The 9,897-nt window shown below is 41.1% G+C and overlaps 1 pseudogene; it reads right to left on the reverse strand.

Moving 5' to 3' along the window:
• Positions 1–9,202, reverse strand: part of LOC138042839 (uncharacterized) — a 19,659-nt pseudogene extending 10,457 nt beyond the window's left edge.
• Positions 9,203–9,897: the final 695 nt, after the last annotated feature.

Here is a 9,897-nt window from a genome sequence, read left to right on the forward strand (position 1 = left end):
TTCTCCTTCACTTTTTCATGTGACCATTGAATCTTTTTGCCTCCGAATTTCTTCAGTTTTTTCAGTGAAAACTCTTCCATTAAGTGCTTCAGCTTGCTGCCTTTCTGCAACAACAACAGCAAAGAAACACTTGGATAAGGCTAATATCAAGTTTTTTTAATTGATTGAGATATTTCTGTTTTCGTCGAAAGCAAATTTTCTATTTTCGCACGACTCGCTTAACGATTTACAGCTGCCCTATTTTATTTATAAGGCAGTTCTCATTTGATCAACGATGACAAAAATTCATAGAGGCGATATGCTTTTAAAGGGTTTCTTTCAGTCTATTTTGACCTGTCTGTAGAAAAATGCATCAAACAGAGGACCAAAATAATTATGCAACTTCTCTCCCTTTTCCTCGCTGCTTCACAGTCAGTTAATATCCACCACACAGTCGACTTTCACTGCAGTGAAAAATATTGTTATTTTGTAGAGCATTTTTTTGTTAGAAGATGTTCAACGTCATGTTTAGTCAGGGAAGTGAGTGCTTCCTTTTCTTTAATAGAGCGCCATGCGTAGTAGATTTACTCTGTAATCTTGACTGATATCTTTTGATGATGATTACCCGTAACGTTAATTATCTACAACAGGCAGATAATTTTCTGGAGCGAGGAAAGGAGTTGTAGTTGATGTAGTTGCCATTCTCCAAACAGACATATCGCAGTAAAGAAAATTTGAAAACCGCGATGGGGATGAATTCAAGGGGTTGATCATGAGTAGAAAGTTGATGACAAAGATTCTTTCAACACGACCCGGCAGAACTAAATGGTGAAAAATAATTCTTACTTGCTTTTCCGGATTATGATGAGCAATGCGGTGCCTGGTCGTGTGAACCTCAACATTTACACGGGGTGTACCCACATGAATTGAGTGTGAAGGACTAGAACTTTCGGATGGTAAAGGCTGAGGAGCAACAACTGATGGATACGCCAACATATGTTGAGCAGTCTGTAGAGGTGCCTGGAAATAAATTGAAAGACATTAAATTAATAGCAAGATCTCCGTGGCGAAAAAAGGGCATTTCGAGACCAAACAAAAGCCTTCAACCACGACAGGATTCGACTCTTTTTCATTTTTAGTTACGGATTCTACAAAAAAAATACACTAAGTTAGCTGATATCTCGTAGTATTTACTCACCCAACCACGATGCACTAGAAAGGATAAATCAACATACAGTGACTACGCCTCATACTTTTTGCGAGCGGTGCGTTTTTATTTGAGATAGGCTCACCATTTATCGTTCGAATCCGGTCGAGATGCCCAAAATTTGTAGAATTTCTAGTTACCAAAGAAAAGACAGGAGGACATTTGAGAACCCGTTTGTAATGGTCTAGGGCCCGTTTCTCGAAAGTCCCGTAAAAGTTGAACTTTTCGGGCCCGAAAAGCAATTTGAAAAACTACGATTCAATTATCCCGAAAAGCTGATCTGTTAACGTATTTTCGTTATCAGAGAAAAGAAAACTATTACAAAGTTTCATTTTTAAGATAAAAGGCGTTTTATGTCTCCCGAAACACGTCCGAAAAATTCCGTGACGGGGCCCGTTTCTCGAAAGTCCCGAAACTGCCAACCGCTTGTTTTGGAAAACCGATCTTTTAAGATGTTTTCAAGGTAACAAAAAGAAATATGACTGTGAAGTTTGACGACTTCAATCCTCCCCGTTCTTGAGAAAGGAAGGAAATTGTGACAATCGAAAATGACCCGTAAAGTTTCGGGACTTTCTAGAAACGGGCCCCTGGTCAGGACTTGAACTGCTTACTTGAGTCCTTGTTGTATGGTGTGATATAAGAATCTTTTGCCTTGACATCTCAGGAACAAATTTAAACTGATCAATTAACGCAGAGTCATAATCTGGGTTTCTTTTGCAGTTGGAGTGCGTTGCAAGGCAAGAGTAGCTAGACTATCAATTCAAAATGTATCTTACGTAATTTATGGGAGCATAGTGATAAAGCGGATTCACTGGATGCGCCATCATATTCATGTATCCTGAATAAAGTGACCCGTACGGATATGCCACAGCTTGTTTCTTGAACACTGCTTCGTCTTCCTGAATTGGGATATCAGCTCTACGAGAAGCACTTCCTGTGGTTTGTCCTTCTGAATACATGTTGGGGTTTCCTTCAAAATGAAGAGAACATCATCAAAATTCAACTAGCACCTTTATATGCTCAACAGAATATCGCGTTTCTGATTGGTCAATGACAAATACATAAATAGGTTATAGAGTGCAACACGTAAGTTGCTATGGAAACACAGCGATGACGTACGTTTGTTGAGTATGAACCGTATGAACTTTGTTCGTGCATTTCGTGATTTATGTAGTCACTTGTGATGCTTTGAAAGTTTTCAAGTTGCACTCGCGTACGGCTCGTGCAATTTTCAAACATTACTCGTGCCCATAAATCACGAAATGCACTCGCATTCATACGAGTTCCTATACATATGCTATATTTTTTGCACAATGCTCGCCCAAACTATGCAAATTTACGAGAACAGTTACCCATGACCCGGAGACGAAGCCTACACCTCGTGGTCCTAACGAGAATAAGTGAGACAGCCACAATGTTTAGTTTAGATAAGGCACATACTCCAATGCACCTTATGACAGCTAGCAAGCACACAAATTTTTGAATTAAATTGGCCAGAGACAACGTGTTTGTCATTTGCGAATCTTGATGGATTAATCAGCCGAGCCAGGGATTAGAGTGGAATTGGAACCCCGAGCATACGCATGCAAATACAGTGTCAACGTCATCAATCTCGTTCCACGAGTCATCGTTCCCTTGACCAGCGGTAGGGAAGAGAGACGCTGGTCAAATCCAAAACAGGCCGTAATTGACTGGCTGTTGAAAAACGGTTTCATTTCCTACTATTTTCAAATTCTAAACTCAAAATCGTGATTTCTTCGGGATTTATATGTATACGAGGTTGAAGATGATCTAGAAATAATTTTTTTACAAGTTACCAGTTCCGAATTGTGGCTTGCCTGACACCAGATACTGAAATCTGTTTTGATTGACAGAAGGTCTCGTTATTTTTTATTCCCCGCAGTTTAAACGTTTCAAGTGTATAACGAGATGTGTTTAAGTTCATGTGTAATGTCTCGCGAGTAAAAATTAAGCTCTTTCGTGGCAACGTAAACTCCAGATCCTTTTGTTGATTTCTGACCGCCACCCTTCACTCACGCGCAGTTATTCAACCGAAAGCAGAGTTTTCTGGTTCCGGAAGAAGGGCAAGGGTCCATCAGCAGTGCAAAACCTTCAAGACTAATTTTGCTGTGCCGGAAAATTTGTTAAAACCAGACCTCTCTTGTATTGCAGTATTTTGTAACCAGTCCGAATGAACATAGTCCCGTTATGCTTATTGAGCCCATAGGGACTTAAGATGTACGACGCGGTCGTCAGCTAGAACACCACAAAACAACAAGATCATAGGTTAAAAGAGGATTGAGGTTTGGACGACAACGTGAGCGTTAAAAAGTGAACATTTCATTCTCTATTCTTACTCTGAAACCGCCCCATACCAATTTATTTTAAAGATACTTTGCCAACATTGTGCGACGTCAACGAGATGGAACAAACGCGAAAAACGTACGATAGTGCAAAGCATAGTTAATAGATGTAGGCTGGTTAGGAAACTCGACAAGTTTCTTTGTTTCATGTTTTTGTTCGCCTTTTTGGCCTTGACCCTGCACAAAACCCGACAAAAACACGCTTTTTTCGGCAGGATAACCAATCAAACGTTTCGACGAATTTATTAGAAATTAACTTGCGAACCAAAAACAAAAGATTGTGCAGGGTCACGGCTGGTTCAACATCTAATTGCGACTGTATTGTTCCTGCTTTTGAAATTCCCAGGATTTCATAACCAGTCCCTAGATTAACTATGTGCAAAGTTATATTTTGAGGTATAAGGTTTTCGTCGACGTGGCAGTCGTAGATCTCAAAGTGCCTATTGGGGAATAAAAGGTTGTTTTATTTCTCTTACAAATCAACTGACTGAGGCAAACATCAACTTCATTAATTGTGGAATTAAAACTGGGATAACGTTTTTGCCCAGTAAATGAATTGGCCTGAAAAGAAAACGAATTTACAGTATATGCTTACCTGTATCACCAAACGCTTCAGAGGGTAGTTCACGCGGCGAGGGGGGAAAGTTAAAGCTGGCTGAAAGTTCCCCAGCAGATGATTCACGGCCTCCCTGTTGCTCCATCAAATTTTCGGCTGATGCAATCCTGAAGCCATTATCGCCTTCATCAGGAATAAGACCTCCAAACCCAGCAGTGGTTTCACTAGTCTCGGCCTGAGGCGCTTCGGAAGGTAGATTTTCATTGCTGCTCTCCCTTCCTTCACTGGTGTAATCCTGAGATGTAGTACTATCCAAGTCTCCCACGGGTGTCTGAAGATGCTCAACCCCAGGAAAGCCCATGGCCAAATTCTTCATCTCTGAGTTCAGCAAGTCAGCTCCCTCTAGATGGGGACTTGTTTTGGGGTCTTTGCTCTCAGTACTTTCATCACTTTCTTCCTGCGTAGGACTTTCTATAGCTTGCCTGGATTTTCCTTTCTCTTCCTTAACACCTTCCTTTCTCGGATACATGGAACGTGTCCAGCATGGAGCACAGTGATGGTGACAGCGACGGAAATGACACGGAAGTGGCCATACCCAACTACCGATGTAGCCACAACCGGGGTAGACACAGCCACCCCACCCACAACAACCTGGGTGATAATTTATTACTTGCCTATTCTGGCCACTTTCTTCCGTGATGTCGGGAACATATGACCTATAGTGAAGGCCGAATGTGCCCCTTGGGGGACCTCTTGGACCATAGTATCCCCCATATAGGCCGCTGTAAGTTAATGCGCCAAGTAAGGGAAACACTCGGTGGTAGCCATGACCAGGATATAAGGCTCCTCCCCAGCCATAACGACCTGGATGAAAATTAGCAACAAAATGTCTACTGGTGGCTTTCTCTTCGTTTTTATCTTTCTTGCTCACTTTTTTCGACTTCTTGCTCGGAATGTTTGACTTGATAAAACCGTTTGGAGCAAAACCATAATATGGCCAGAAATCTCCATAAAATGCTTCTGGGTAGGGAATGTACGCTCCATGACCAATGAAAGGAGAGCCAAATGTTCCGTATGGGCCGTACGAATATTCTGCTCCCCAACCACTCAAGGGATAGCCAAATCCGGCGTATCGCTCATGTATAAGTTGCCTTTTTGGACTGTCTTCGTCTTCCTGTTCTTTTTCTTCTTTACCTTTTCTCTTTTCAGGGACACCTGCACGATAACTGAGAGCAGGTGGATATCCCAAACCAAGCCTTCGACCAAAACCGTAAAACCTTAATCCATGACCATAACCGTAAGGCCAGACACCACGCCCGTAAGCGTATGGGCTGGAACCGTAAGCCAAATCTGCACCTAAGGGTCTGCATCCGCGGTATCCGGTCCTCTCTAAGGGTCATCCTCCCCAGCCACCCATGTAACAAGGCCACCATCGCTTCTCCGCCTTATCTGTCTTGCTTTGTTCAGTTGGAACTTCACTTCGCAGAAACGGATGGACCGCATCACCATAGCCAAATCCCCAGCCAAGCCCAAGTCCAGCTGCATCAAATCCATGCCCCCAAAGGTCCTCAACTGATCCCCACCCAGGATAACCTGTATTTCCAATGCCCCATCCACCCCATCCTCCCATATATCCAGGCCACCATCTTTTGCTGGTTTCAGAGTCTTTCACGGAAGATCTAGATTCTGGGCTTGCTGGCTTCCTGGGAACCTTGGACCTGTAAACTCCGTAACCCCACAACAGGGGAGAAGGTGTGAAAGGGACAGCGGCTAATGCTAAGGATGGATAAGCAAAGCCGTAGGTAGGAAGACCAAATGCAGGTAACGCTTGGCGCTTTAAGGCTTTGGAAAAAGACTTTTTGGAGTTCCTATGTGAAATATGAGACTTATGCCATCCCCCGAGTGAGGGATATCCAGTCCATCCACCGTGATATCCTAAGTGCCCTCCCCAGTGATAGCCAGGCCATTGAGACACGGTGCCCCAGGGATGACCGCGGTGGTATGGACCCAGGTGGTATGCATCTATGACCTGCTTCTTCTTTCCCTTCACTTCCGAGTGGCCTAAAAATCAGATGGATGGCTTAAATTGTGGGACACATTACAAGTAAGAGCACCTAGTTATGACAAGCATAATTGCTTGTGTACTTATGTAAACGGGAGTTAACGAGAACTCGCCTTTAAAGAACAAACGCTTCATGAATATTGCATAGACTGTATGATCTCTAAAACACGTACAAGTAACGAGGGGCAGGTATATTTCGATAGACATTTGTATTAAAGTTTAATTTTAAGTGCTACTTTTATTCCAGTTAGATGAGAGACTTGGGCATGCAGTTGCCAGCAAGCGTGGAAAAATCCAGGCTTGAACAGGATTTGAATCTATCACCGAGAGATTTGCGGTGCATTGCTCCACTAATTGAACTATTAAGCCAGCTGGGAACCGGGTCAATTGCAAAGTTCAAGCTATATCCGGTAAGTGGTGAATGGAATGATTCTTAGAGTATACGAAATCTCATAAATGAGAAGCGAAAAGCATGGACATGAACTGCATAAACCCATGATTGGAATCCCGATCAACTGCTTATTGATCAATTGCTTATCAGCTAGGATGGCACGTGGAGTAAGGATGGCACAGTCGGTTAGTGCGTGACCTTGGCGCAAGAAGTCCCGCGAGTTCGATCCCTGGATCTCACATCCTTGTTCCGACTTTTTTCCTGTGAGCAGCGCTAGCGCAGCGGTGAGAGCACTCGCCGTCCACCAATATATGGCCCGGGGTCGATTCCTGGATTTGATGGTTGAACGGTTGGTTCTCTACTCTGCTCCGAGAGGTTTTACTCCGGGTACTCTGGTTTCCCCCTTTCCTCAAAAACCAATATTTGATTTTATTTGTTCTGATTTCAGTTTATTTTTTGTAATCTTCCCAATCAGTAGAGCACTCCTGCTCGGCTAAATAACCTTTAGACTTAGATAAAGTGATTATTATTATTATTATTATTATTATTATTATTATTTTTGCGTGTTTTTTTAAGTCTATTTTCTCATTCTTTATTTGGTGCTGTTGGAGTGAAGTTTGCAGTATATTTTTATTATTTATACGGATTATGTTTGTGAATATAATTTTTAGCATTTTAGTAGATGATATATTGTAAATTTAAGATTGTTTAAGAATTTTTTAATAAAGTTATTATTATCATTATTATTATTTAAAAAATATTATTATTATTATTATTATTATTGTCATTATTATTATCATCATCATCATCATCATCATCTAACGGTGATGCTTATTTAACTTCCATTTCATGTCCATTCCGCAGGTCAATATATGAAATTTTACACATTTTAAAAATCATGTCTTATTCTTATGTAAAATATTGGGAAAAATCCCGTATGAGGGCCGTGCGCATTAGCGCCAGGAGTGCCGGAAAAAGCCGTGCGGCCCTGGTAGGAACACGCCCTGCTCTATGAGGTGCGATTTAGGAGGATTTCGTCGCTTCCAAACATCCAAGTTGTTTACAGCAAGAAAAACAAATACAAACATATTAGATATGGCATCTTGCTGTGCAAATTTATAACTTTTTTGTCCAAACTTCTTTTTTTAGGTGCTCATAAATAGCGTAAAGAGGCCGTATGATAAAATGCTTTTTGACTGAGTTTAGGTCGGGGCGGACAGGAAAATATTTGGCCCGTGGTCATGGAGCACGTACGCCATGACCTCGAGTGAGATACTTTCCCGTCCACCTCGACCTAGACTCGGTCAATAAGTACATATCCCGACTCTAGATATAGTTTTTCTCAGTGTTCTTGTGTAGACCCATTTCCACTACTAGGGTTAACGCTCAGATGAACCATGTGGAAGCAAACATAGCACTTAAAACTAGACCCTATTAGAGATGTCTGAGACAGCTAAGCTATGTAGCAAGAATCACTGATGATCATGATGATCGAGTCGGACCAGATGCTTGTAGTTTTGTTTTAAGACAAGACCATGGCCCTATAAAACTACTGGTTCAAACTACGGTATAAAGAGCTCTTATAACAACGAGAATCTTTACAGAGTTAGCTGTCAAAGAGGGTTGAACCACCTGCTTACAGAAACAAACAAACCACTGAACCAGGTAACTGACATAATTTTACACAGATTGAAAACCCGATTTTGTCAGTTCTGTCTAAGATTACCACAAATTTAATTTACGAATTTCTTGGAGTTCTTTATTCCCTTCAGTTTCCAGCGTGTACCTTACTTGTTTGATTCTAATTTCAATATTTCTAGAAATAAGAGTAAAAAGCGGTGTTGAAGACTTTTCGAGTATCATAATTTGCACTGGTATGCTACCAGGTTATTAAAGCAGGGAGCAGCTGTGAAACTCGTCATTGAGGAAAAAATGTGTTTAACACTTACAGTTTAACATGTTCTCTCATGTGTTATATCTCGCCTTAAGTTAGACTTCCCAGACACAAAATAACGCATTTAAGTCAAATTCTGATCCAAACAAAAATAAAGCTAAGGGATAACAAGATTCACGTTTTCATTTAATGTACCAGGTACACGGTAGGTGCCGGAGAAGCGCAAGTGCAATCTAATTGTCGTTTTTATTTGATTTCGTGCAATGTCGATTTTTCTGCCATCTCCTCCGTCGAGTCTTCGAGAACCCAGACCAAGAAAATTATCATGGGTTTTTCATGAGCGATCAAACTTTCTCTTTTTTCAAGTGACATAAAACTCTGGTGGAAATCTTACAACATCTCGTGATCTTAAAACAGAACGCAACATCTTTACCTTTGTCTTCTCCTCCGCCCTTTGTTTTTGATCTTTTAAAAAGATCAGTTTCTGCAAAGTTCTGTTGATCCTTCATAACGGTTTCATCGTCTAGATTGCTGTTTGGTCTTCCTTTGATTCCACAGACGTAAACACAAAGGACCACAGATAACATAAACATCTTCGACGCCAGTGAAGCCATCGTTGCCGAAGACGTCTCACCTAGCAGCTTCCAATTTAGGTTGAAGCCTTCAACGTAAATATACTTCAAAAATCCTGAGCTAGAATTTAGTTGGTGAGGGCCGAATAACCAGCGAGTAGAACATTCTAACGTGGCAATCGATTGTTGTCATGCCTCTATGATTTAGTGACAGACTGGCGCCTCGACTATTGGTCCATAAGCCCTGTTATGGTTAACCGGTTGCTTGTATTATTTTGTAAAAGAATTTTTGATTTGTTTTTCATGCATAATTTAATGGCTATGATTTCTTCTACACTTGTTTTCTTCGCTGTTTTGTTAGCCTCTCTGTCGCAGGGACAATCAAGGATGACAATTTCAAAAACTGACGTGGCCGAGTGCTTTGTCTCAGTTGTAGAAATATTATACGCGGATAAACAGGAACCAGCTAAATGTTTTGTAGTTCTTTATTGGGAAAAGCATCAGTTCAAATAAATCATTCAAGCTATGAAGGGAAACGGTTCTACAGTTCAAATATGAACAGAAAAGCAAATGGTAAAAGTATTCCAAACTTTCAAAGAGATATCAACTAACTTCATGACAAAAAGATATACATGATAAGAAGAAGGAGCACCATGGTAAAAATCGTATATGTTGATTAATCAGTGGTGCTCTACATGATTGGATGATTAAGAGGATTATCTTGAGTGTTATGTAGGTTAACAGATCTCTCTTGAAAGTCGCAAGAAATCTTTGGCCTTCAAATGTCTTTACGCTCTTTGAAGTATTGCTCCCAGTGTGCCACCGAACTGCCATTGCACTTTCCGGTAAAGCAATTAAGTTTGTTTTTACGTA

Source organism: Montipora capricornis, chromosome 3 (assembly GCF_036669925.1).
Source record: "Montipora capricornis isolate CH-2021 chromosome 3, ASM3666992v2, whole genome shotgun sequence".
NCBI lineage: Eukaryota > Metazoa > Cnidaria > Anthozoa > Scleractinia > Acroporidae > Montipora > Montipora capricornis.